The sequence below is a fragment of the Ixodes scapularis genome, unplaced genomic scaffold (genome assembly GCF_016920785.2).
Source record: "Ixodes scapularis isolate PalLabHiFi unplaced genomic scaffold, ASM1692078v2 PGA_scaffold3__209_contigs__length_174095766, whole genome shotgun sequence".
Classification (NCBI taxonomy): domain Eukaryota; kingdom Metazoa; phylum Arthropoda; class Arachnida; order Ixodida; family Ixodidae; genus Ixodes; species Ixodes scapularis.
Window position 1 is genome coordinate 48072952 of NW_024609868.1, and position 12087 is coordinate 48085038.

Here is a 12087-nt window from a genome sequence, read left to right on the forward strand (position 1 = left end):
GATTGGTATGGAGAGTTCATAGCTCCGTCATTGTAGATATGAACTTGAATAATCTTTCATCCTCAGCCAAAAAGTTCATGTTTTGCAAAAGAGAAAAAGCACACAACCTGTACTTCTCAATGCCAGGATTTTGTTTGTGTGAGCTCGGCTGTTCCTATAGATGACAGCTCAACAAACAAACCAATTAAGAAGTTTCGCCACAATACCTTTATTGGAAGACGGCATGCCTTGCTTAAACTTTGGAGAAAATTTACATTAGAGTTGTCCTTGTGCTGGCCATTTAGATGCCCCTCCATGCTTGTGCTTGAAGTTGTCATTCAATTGAAGACCTCCTCGGTATCTTCATGGTGCATGTAAGAGCAGCTTGAAATAAAGAGCAGAAGAGGATTTGCATTCAAACACAATCACAACAAATTGTATATGACATGCATGGTTAAAGTAAGTGAGCAACGTGCTTACCAACTAGCCTAGCTCCTACTAAACATGACATATAAAATAAACCCCCCATAAATTGAACCAAAGTAAAAATTTGCATTGATTTGAATACCGAACATATCAAGTGGTTGAGAAATAAAACTAGCCAATTAAAATCGCACAACTATTCAGTGTTATTAAGCACATTGGATTGAGCCAGATCTCCCTTAGTATATACAGTAGGCTCGCGATAATTCAAACTCGGATATTTAATACTTCTGGTTAAGTCAAACAAATTTCAAAACTTTGGTTGACCCGCTATGTTTTCAATGTATTCATAAGCCGCTTAACTTGAACGATGTTTTCGTGCATACTTTTTGTTCTCGCAGCACCGTTGAGCGCACTTCTTTCGGAGCACCGGTGCACTGCGGAGAAGCAACACCCGTGGAGCTTGCTTCCGCTGGTGTTGCTTTTCCGCAGTGCACCGGTGGTTGGTAAGAAGTTTGTTTAACGGGGTTAAAGCTGAGCAGAACCGTGTATAAACTGTCTTACTAAAAGAGTGCGAGAGATAAAAGGGGAAAGGGCTACCGGCGCTTTCCCCCTTGCTGGAGCGTAAAGACAGTGAAAGCCCCAGCCAGATGAGAGGCTTTGCCGGTGTTCGGTGTAGGCATTGCCCGAACTTCGTTTGTGCTTTGTTCTCTGTTTTAAACTCCCAGACTTAATTAGAGCCACGGGCTTGGATGGCAACAGTCCCCCGGTCATCAAGGCACCGTTGCTCAGTTATACGGTGCACAAATAACGACAGAAAGCATCGAATACTGTCCGAGAGCCTGTGTAGCTTGCACGAAATCCGGCAAGGCGAGTGCGACTGCAGTGTCTTTAAGCTCCATCGCTTTCCACATGACCCCGATTTCCGGCAGTAGTGGCTTGCGTCCCTAAATCAAAAAGACTTTTCCCAACGCCATCCTCTCGACTGTGCTCGGAACATTTTGTGAATGGAGTGGGCATCACATTTAACGCTGTACCGTCGATGAACACGGGGTGCGCTCGCAAGGTGTGTGCAAGTTTTCTCCTGATATTTGCTTTCAGCTTGTAACATTTTGGAACTGAATTTATTTTAATATAGATATTTCGAAGTGGTGACATTGACTCAATTTTATTATCTACAGCACTTAGTTGAAGTATGATTTTCGTCGCCAGGTGTGGCTAGCGATTGTCGAAAAGTTAGTTCTGTTGCTTTGCCTGAATCGCAATCTCCTGTGCAATACCAGAGAGCCATGAGCCCATGCTGACCGTCACAATGCGACTAGATTCTTATTTTCAAAATTAGTACATAATGTAGCTGGAAAGAAACCTTCAATTTCTGTTGCTTAAAGTTGAAACATGCTCATGCATCACTGTTTATAAACATAGAAACATGCTCATGCATCACTGTTTATAAACATAGAAACATGCTCATGCATCGGTGTTTATAAACGTTTTATTTGAGGATCCCATGCCAACGAGTGTGTCTTTTGTCGAGAACTGAAAACAGCAAAATTGAGATGGGCCTTTTGCCGGAGCGAGTCGGTCAATGATTCAACGATTCGAAATTGATGCATGAGCATATTTCAACTTTCAGCAACAGAAATTGAAGGCTTCTTCCCGGCTACATTATGTACTAATTTTTAAAATAAGAAGAATCTAGTCGCATTGTGACGGTCAACATAGGTTCATGACTCTCTGGTATTGCTCAGGAGATCGTGATTCAGGAAAACCAATAGAACAAGCTTTTCGACAATTTTCAGCCACACCCGGCGGCGGAAATGAGCCTTCAACTCAGCGTTGTAGTTAATAAAATTGAGTCATTGTGAACACTTTGAAATATCAATATTAAGATAAATTCAGTTAGAAAATGTTACAAGCTGAAGCAGCAATTATCTCGAGATAACTTGCACGCACCTTGCGAGCGTACCCCATGTTCATCGACGGTACAGCGTTAAGTTCGGTGTGCGCTCCATTCACAAAATGTTACAAGCACGGTCGAGAGGGTGACGTTGAAGAAAAGTCTTTTCAGTTTACGGAAGCAAACCACTGCCACCGGAGATTGGGGTCATGTAGAAACAGCCGCACTCACCTTGCCAAATTCCGTGCACGATACATAGGTCCTCAGACAGTATTCAACGCTTTCTGTCGTTATTCGTGTACCCTAAAACCGAGCAATGGTGTCACGATGACCGAGGGACTGTCGCCATCGATGCCCGTTGCTCAAATTAAGTTTGGGAGTTTAGAACAGAGAAGAAAGCGCAAACGAAGTTAGGGCAATGCAGATGCCTAACACCGGGACACAAATAGAGGGCTTGACAAGATCTCTTGGCCAACCAGAAGCCGAAAAGAATCTCCTAGCCGTGGTAGTGAGAAACAGTTTTAATAAGTGCGTAAGGGTTAAATGCAGTACCTCTTCATGGTTATGGTGCACAAAATGTTTCCACTATGGTTATGCAAGAAGATGTAAGAAACGATTGTGCCACTTGATTTCTGTTTTGCTCAAACAAAGTGAAATCGCTTCCATGGAAGATTCCCGGCGCTCGGATTATGTCAATCGTTCTGTTGGTCGTGCACGCTTTTTATATCTTCTATATCTTTATGTATCTTCCACCATGATGTTGCATGACTGTGATCAAAACATCATTTGCACCATATTTCCAGTCACCGAGAGTTACCACGACGCACTTATTAATTTTGCTTTTCGCAACCACCACCAGGGTATTATGCGCAGCTTCTGGTTGACCATAATTGCATTTCTGAAAATGCTCCGGAACATGCCCGGCCCACCTTCGGCCAATGGTGCTTCCTTATTTGCCTCGTATACATTCCAACGAATGGTTAAACTCTCCCTATATACGTCTCTGAAGCAGAGGAGACATGAGCGACAAAAAGGGGTGCTGCACTGCAGTTTCAACAGCTACTTGCGTGGACGCTGTGATGTGGAGGCGTGGCTTTACGTCACAGCATTCACACAAGTACAGGGTGATTCAAGGAGAGGCCAGGCTCTTTGAATCAATTGCAAAATTCGGTTTCTCAACCTATCGCGCTGCGACTTTGTGCAGCGTTGCCCACAGATGGTGCATTTTTTTTGTAAAATTTGCAAAGAGCAAACTTACCCGAGAAAAAAGTAAAGAAAGAAAAAGGCTTAGCTCCTATGGAAACACAGCGAAGCCACCGGTCTTCAAACAACACGGTACTGTTTCGCACGGGAAACAAGAGATGGCGCAAGCTGTCGCGACGCCAACTGCCGCCAACCAACCAGCAGACGACGCTGAGAGCCGGCGTCTTTAGCAGACAAGGAACTGCAGTTCCTTGTTGTTACAGCGCCTGTTTTTGTTTCTGCGAATGTCGTCGCCTGCGGAACGCGCACCGCTTTTGAGTCGAAAAGATTGTCTGCAAAAGACGCCCGCTCTCGGCGCCGTATGCTCGTTTGTTGGCGGCGTTCATTACGCCATCTCTTGTCTCCCGTGTGAAACGGCGCCGTGCTGTTTGCAGACCGGTGGCTTCGCTGCGTTTCCATAGGAGCTAAGCCTTTTTCTTTCTTTACTTTTCCTCAGGTAAGTCCGCTCTTTGCAAAGTTTACAAAAAAAATGCACCATCTGTGGGCAAAGCTGCACAAAGTCGTAGCGCGATAGGTTAAGAAACCGAATTTTGCGGTCGATTTAAAGAGCCAGGCCTTTCCTTGCATCACCCTGTATAAGAGACAAGATTTTTGCTGGTTGAACAAAATTTTGTTTTGAGGTGTCATGCGCTGTCTAAACAGTCCCCGATAAACAACATTTTTGAGGGTTGAATAAACTTGTGTCATAACTTTTACCAATGTTTCATGAGTGGCATACCTGCTTATTATTAGTAGGCCTATGTAGAGGAAATCATCAGATATCTGTTTTGTGTGTGCAGCCATCCATGTAGCAAATCATAATTTATCTTCCAACATATTTGATGAACTGATAACTCGAGCTTTTGACAATTCATGCAAAATTCGTGGCTTCCTGGAATTTGAATTAATGAGAGTTTACTGTATGTCACATTCAAATTAATAGCTTAGCTTCTTGGGCTTAATGTAAACTGGAACCGGCTAGTGCAACTAAGTCAAAGTAGCAGTAAAAAGAAGCTGAAGCACTTTTTAAGAAATCTGAGTTAAGGGTGGACTTCCATAGCATTTTGTCCCATGAATTCAGCGATCGCACTAAACTTGGGCGAAAGTCAACGTAAACTGCATTTATTTTTCAAAAATATGTGCAGTGATTGCAGCAGGGCATGCAGTGAGTCTCTCTTCCACCTGCAATCTGTCCAAAGCGTCGTGACGTCATTGTTGGCATCCCCAAGTCAGCCGATTGGTGAACAAGGGTTATCGGACCCTGCCAATGATGTCACTTTTGCTAGTTTTTCTTTTCACCGTTCTAGCGCTCTGCTTTGTTCGGTGTGCCGCAACATGCAGGGCTATGCTGAAATTTTAATGAATGATTATGACACTCCTACTAACAAGATCAAAAAACTTAAGACACCATTTTTAAAATGTCCACATTCTAACTTTTTTTTTTTTTTTTTGTAATTCAAGGATTTTTTAGTTTTTCTTTAAACAGGGTGCCTATAAAGTACTTCATTAACCTGAAATAGCTGCCTCGGTGGGTCCGAGGCGAGAGCGCTGGCCTACGGATCCCCATGTGGCGGGTTCGAATCCCGGCCGAGGAGCCCGCAATCTGACGGAGGCTTATTGCGGAGAAGGCGCCGTGTAATCAAGCTTTCGGTCCCACGTCAAAAGATCCCCAGGTGGTCCAGATTAATCCTCAGTCCTCCGCTGGGGCGTGCCAGATGCCCGTCGTTGGTTTGGCACGTAAAACCCACAAATTTGTTTTTTTAACCTGAAATACTATACCCGTTTTCACCTCAAGAACCGTAGTAAAACAAGATTTTCCACACTAGTGTTAAATTAGAACAATGAGAGCAAAGTTGTTTCATTAAGAGGTGCTCACCTGATATGCATCTGTGGAATCAGGCATTGACTAGCGATGACTTATTCCTCCCAAACTGAAGAGTTGGAAGAGACAAAAGATACTGTTAAAAATCAGCAACACTTCTGATGTGCAAACTTTACTGTTCAAGGCTGCTATTAGCAGTTTACGGCACTGGTGCTCAATCAAGACAATTAGAGAAAAGTTGTTTCTTTAAAGTAAAAACATTATTTAAAATTGGAAGTGACTTTTACCTTCAAAGTGCTATAACGCATGAAATGAAGTATTTAAAAGGTAGTTTTTTTTTTTGTTCATTTTACTTTAAACTTAATGTGTGTATAGGCCACATGACGTCAGATCACGCAACATCAATTTTTCTGCCAAATTTAGTGGGAAAGCTGAATTGGTGCAAAGGTCACGTAACATAAATCGCTCTGCTAAATTTAGCGGGAACCTTACTTTGTCTCTAGGTCACATGACGTCAGATCACGCAATATACATTTTTCTGCCAAATTTGGTGGGGAAACTGAATTGGTGTATAGGTTCCGTGAAATCAATTTTTCCGCTAAATCTAGCAGGTAACCTGAATTTGTCTGTAGGTCACATGACGTCAGATCATGTGAAATCAATTTTCCCACCAAATTTAGCAGGGGAACTGAATTGGTGCATAGGTCAGATGACATCAATTTTTCCGCTAAATTTAGAGGGAAAACTGAATTGCTGCATAGTTCACGTGACATCCATTTTTCCGCTAAATTTATCAGAGAGCTTGAAATTGTCTGTAGGCCCTGTGACATCAATTTTCTGCTAAATTTAGAGAGGAAACTGAACTTGTGCAGAGGTCACGCAACAAAAATGTCCCCACTAAATTTAGCGGCAAAGTGCACGGACGGATGGACAACATTTTGGGATTGGAGGGCAACGTTAAAAAGCACCTCATGTTTAAGAGAAAAAAAAAAAAGCCGCTCACCTGATGGGCTTTTCTGGAAACAGGCTTTGACTAGCAATAAATTATTGCCTCAGGAATGAAGTGCTGCTTCAGTAATGGTTCCTGCACAAACAATTCAAGTGTAAGAACACAAGCCCCAAAATTTTCTTGCCATCCTCCTCCCCCTACTTTTTTGTGCATCTAATTAATTTTATCCCTTGGCAAATCCTAAAGATTTCGAAGTGCTTATCCTACGTCTTTCTCTTAGAGCCTAGTTCATGTTGCAGAAACTTGGCTGAGTGGATTAGCTGGTGCATTCATTGTTCATCGAGACACTTTTTCTTTCACCCCATCCTGTTCTTGAAAGCAGAAACTCCTCTCCCTTGACCACAATCATTAAGGACTTTTTACAGATCATACACAGGAGGTTGGCATTGCCAAGACAAACTCATGTCTTTACTTTGAGCATGGAATAAACATATGTCTGATCTACGGAAAGTTCCTGTTATACCAAGGCTCGTACTATTCCGTTGTCAAAGGAGCAGGCATTGTTTATATAAAAACTTCCTTTCATTACATTGTTTCAGAGAACAATTGTTCTTTTTTTAATAGGGATCAATTAATCATATTAGGACAATTGTCAAATAATGGCAGATTGACGCGATGGATTGAATCGCAATTTTCATCCGTGGACCGTTTGTCACGTTACCATCATGTCGGCTATTCCTCCGATTTGCACCTCGTCAGCAGACGCCCAGACTTAAGGGCAAAGTGTCCTTCCATGCCCAGATTTTTAGTGGGTGAGTAACAGTAAAAGCGTTTACGGTAGAGTACCAACAGCAGAGCAATATTTTTTGGTTTTCGAATGAGCCAAACAAAGATAGTGCACTGTACTTTGTCCATTCGCTGTTTCATTTTGTCGAACCATTCTTATTTTCCCCTCGTGAAAGAAGCTGCAAGAACTTTGCCCAGCCGACAAGCCGCAGGTTCTGATACTCCTCCGGGTTGGTGTTAAGAAGCTTCAGTGAAAACTTGCCTAGCAAGTTGCAAGCTTCCCTGCATGTCCACCCAGTTTTCAACCCAGCCAAGACCTTTCTTACGGCTGTAGTGTGCTGAAGAGTGGTGCACAAGCAAGCAGTGCGTGAAGGCATTTCCAAATGCCCCTCCGCAACACCAGGACTTCATCACTTATACGCTGAAGCCTCCTGGAGCAGGACAATACTTGTGTCATGTGGTTAGTAAAGCTAGTAGCGCTTCACGCTAAGCCTGTCATGATGCTTTGTCTCGCTCGGTATGTAACGGCAGCACACAATACTTTTTCATAATAGCACAGTGATCGTAGTCGCAAACATCACTTCTGACCTTGGAAAACTGTGCCACAGTGCGATGTTGGCATTTTGCGGAAATGCAGGGCCAGGAATAGGTTCAGTTTGTCCTCGCTGTCATCTGCTCGTCTCCTCCGTATGGATGTGCTTGGGGGACTGATGTTACGTGGACGTCTTGTCACTTGATCAATTTATCTGCGGATAAGTTCATCATGTGAATTGGCCATAAGTGGACAGCGGAGTCTGCAGTGACTTAATGGGGTTATGACACGAAAATTAAACGGATCCATTATTCTTGAAATGGATTGCTCATAGACTACTTAGTATATACACCAAGTTACGCAATTTTAGAGCTCTGGTAATTGCACTATTCAATTTACGAATTTGTATCATTTTCATCTGGCGACCAGGCAACACTGCCCAAGTTAGTCACATCATGGTGCCCATAAAGCATGTGACCATGAACGCTCTCTCATTCTAGGGGCCCCCATGATCACCCAAGCTCTCCTCGCCGCGGTACGATCAAAAACGCTTGCGCAACTCGGTAACCCAAATGCTTTTCTCTCTCTTGCCGCCGGCCCGTTGACCTTCCACCCTGCATGCGCCTGCGAGATATTCCCGGGCGACAGTGACCACAACGAGTTCGTTTGTAACTCGCCGTCACTGGAGTTTGTCGACAGCGGGTCACAGTCAAAATGAACAGCTTTCAACATCTCTTGATAGCAATCATACTCATCGCTGCTGCAATCAATGTCGAACACTTTGACAAGGCGAGCAATGTCGTAGATGTAATCATCACAAACCGCATGCTCGAAACGTGGAAGGTAAACGAGAAAACTGAAGCTCGAGACGCCAAGATAGCCAAATCTGTGAGTGCGTGCAAGGACACATTGTGCTGGAGGCTGGCTACAAAGCCAGTCTCCAGTTCTGCTCGGATCCGCACCTCCGAGGGATTCACATATAAGTGGATTTATCCACGAAATTATCGCGCCATTCTCAAAACAAATCTAGCAGGGTTACAGGAACATACAATGGGTCCTAGCAGTATAGCTATCTTATATTGTATTTTTGGCGATTCATTTCACGCCAAACATTTTTGTTGACGTTGCCTGCATGTCATAAAAGTGTGTCTTGTATCCAATTAGACATTCTCGAAGGAACGAGGAAACTGGATAATAATGTCACACACTGTTTACCTTAACCGTTTCTTTTTTTCTTTAGTTTTTGATCCTAAGTTGTTTTTTCTATATTTATTGCACGTACGGCCCAAGCTGCACATGTCTCCACAATCAGTCGCCACCCTTAAAAATGTGTACAATAAAAAAAATACATGCTGCCATCCCTGAGCAGCACCGCAAACTATGCTCGGAAAAAGCCTGGGATGTCCAAAAAAAGCCAAGGGGCGAGGTATAGTGCGCGGATGAGTTACACTCATCCTAAACGGTTTAGGAACGGCCCTAGATGGACGAGCGAGCCTCATCCAAAATGGGTTAAGGTCCACCAACACCTTCCACGTCGTTGAATCTTATGTAGTAGTATATGATCCTAAATTACCAGACTAGGTTACAGAAAATAAAGAGTAAGAGGAGGACGGGACGTCATACCTTTTCATGTTCTCATTTTTTCGCCAGTCCTGTATTAAAAGGTTTTCATAGTAAAAGTGACAGTTGTATTTTATCTACCCTTTTGTTTCTCGCAATCTCCTGCCTACCAACTCAACCAGCAAAGTAATGCCCCCCCCCAACACACATCCAACCCACAATAGATATTTTTGGATAGAAGATGCCATGAATGTGCTGTGCATGTGAACCAAGCTGAAGACAAATTTGCGGTCTGAGGGAATAAAGAGTTACAAAACTGACAAACATGGCAGTAGCATACTTTTCACTTTTGCACATGTACAAGAACCGCTAATTTCTATTAGAAAAGCGGAAAAGCCCAAGGCTATCAGGTTGCTCACCGACAGCAACTACCAGAAAGAGAAAGGGGGGGGCGGGGGGTCATGATTGTGAGAACAGCTGGTCTGTAATGCTTGTGCTTTCCTGAAAGTTGCAAGTAAGACTTTTAAAGAAAAATGACCTAAACTATTGTAACAAAATATTCTTTCGTTTCATTTCTCACACCAAAAAGGTTGGCATGAGGAACTTTGCCCAACTGACACGACGCAGAATCTGGTACTCATCTGCGTCGAAAAGCTTCTGTAAAGACGCGTCTACCACGCCACAATCACTTTGAATCTCCAATCAACCTTTCACCCAGCAAGCCTTTTCTTGTGGCTGTGGTGTACTGAAGGCGCAAGTGCAAAGTGAGTGAAGGCATCTCCAAATGCCACTTAGCGGGCCCAGGACTTCACCGCCTCCACGCCAAAGTCTCCTCGAGCAGGACCATGCTTCTGTCTCTGCCATGGTTTAGTTTAGTAAGGCTAGTGGCGCTTCGCACTAAGCCTATCATGGTGTTATGTCTCACTCTGCACGTAACAGTGGCACACAGTTCTTGTTCAAAGCAGCAAATGTCGATTTCCATCTTGGACAACAGTGCCACAGTGTGGTCGAAAACATGTTCGGCTCGTCCTGGCTGTCATTTGTGCGTCTGCTCCTTCGTGTGGATGCGCTTGGGAGACGAACGAACCGCGGATATGATCAATCCGTCTGTGGATCAGTTTGTCGTGTGAACCAGCCATCAATGAAGAGTGCTGTTCATTTTGAACTTGATATAAATAGCCCTTTTGCAAAATCCCCCAAGCACGAGGATTTGTGGGAGAGACTGTCCCTCGCCTAGCCGCTCTGCCTTGAGGTTGCATTGCCTTGTCGCTTGCCTCCTCTTAATCCTCTGTTTTTTTTATTCCATTACCTGTTTTTATCTATTCCAATGTATTTTTATTGCTTCTAAGCATAGGCGTAGACTTCGGAGGGGCATCGGGACTCGTGCCCCCCCTGGTGAGATCCGCGGAGGGGAGAAGGGGCAGGGCAGGGCCCCACCCTCGGGCCCTGCCCTGCCCCCCTAAGATACAGCAGTGTGCTGTATCTTAGTTAAGTAAGCGGCACTCGAAGGCATACGCTACAGTGCGAGTAAATGGAGCGAGCGAGCGTGGCCAAATCACAGCGCGCTCGGCTCTCGCGTCACGATAGTTTATTCATAGCTGTGCCTATCCCTATGACATGTGCGCGGGTGTTCATAAACGGCTCCTCTCGACTGTACGCGGGTCAAATTCAACCAACACAAACAGCTAACAGCGCGATAGGAATCTGTAGCAATGGTAGTACTCATCCCGGGAAACGACGCGCGAAGCGGCATGTTGTCCGTCGGCACTCCCGTCGAAAAAGGCAAAATAAAGCCACAAATACTATATACGTATATACAAGAAACATTGTGCACAGAAGTGAATAGAAACCCTTAGAAGCGATAAACAATACACTGGAATAGATAAAAATATGTAATGGAATCGAAAAACAAGATTAAGAGAAGGCAAGCGACAAGGCAATGCAATCTCAAGGCAGAGCGGCCAGGCAAGGACAATCTCTCCCACACTTCCTCGCGGGCGGGCCGGGGCCCTCGGGAAATCAGCGAACCGTCTATTAACTGAGCAGCACCTTTCTGTAGGATGGCTAACCTAACCTAAAACCCCTGGATATGTTTGTGTTAGTTTCTTAAGTGGTGTCAAGGTGCCAGTGCACGAGGCCCGTGCAGCACTTGGACGCAAATGACACTGTAGCCCAGAAATGAAAGGCATTTGGAAGTGAGTTGCATGTGTCTCTCGCGTTCATACAATTCAAGCTGAACCGTATGTGTGCGACTTAGCGAGCGACGGCAATGAGTGACAGAGAGCTCTCATTGCTCGGTTTTTGGATTTCTAGAAAGCTTTGCTCATCGCCTCGGTCGCTTGCTCCCGTCGCTTTCATGTGGCTTGCCTCGTCGTGCAGCTGATCGAGCGATAGCAAAAAGGGTCGCTATCACTTGTTGCTTGCTAAATTGCTTACATGCGTTTTATACTTTATAGTTGTTGGCACTTGCCAAAATGTGAAGCATGCAATTTATTAAGCGCTTTGCCCTTGCTGACTTTCAGACTGCTGGGATAACTTTGGGTTCCAGTGAAATACGACCACGTGATTTCTCCCTTTGCTTATGAGCTGAGGAGGAAGTAGTTTAAAAGACTTCTTTTTTTCTGTTTCTTTCGACACTAGTCAATGCACTTTTTTTTTCTCCTAACCTTTACAGTGAAGTACTGCCAGAGGGTTAGTAAATAAGTGCACCATATACAGAATTTTTTTTATAAGAAGTCAGTGCCCCAGTCGAGAGAGAACTCGTTATACTCTTCGCAAGCAACGTCATCAATACAGACCTTACTTCTAAAGGCGCACGTCACGCAATGTTTGGAGTAGTTTCCGAGGACGAAAATCGAACTTGAATCTAACCTCCGACAGTGGAAGCGAATACAAGC

General features: G+C 44.2%; 1 long non-coding RNA gene across 1 annotated transcript; it reads right to left on the reverse strand.

The window, feature by feature from the left end:
• Positions 1–329: 329 nt before the first annotated feature.
• LOC121837393 lies at positions 330–6397 on the reverse strand. Its single transcript, XR_006078152.1, has 3 exons — positions 6367–6397; positions 5418–5499; positions 330–363 (listed from the first exon to the last, which is right to left on the reverse strand). It is a non-coding gene; the product is annotated as an uncharacterized LOC121837393 (long non-coding RNA).
• Between the last annotated feature and the right edge of the window lie 5690 nt (positions 6398–12087).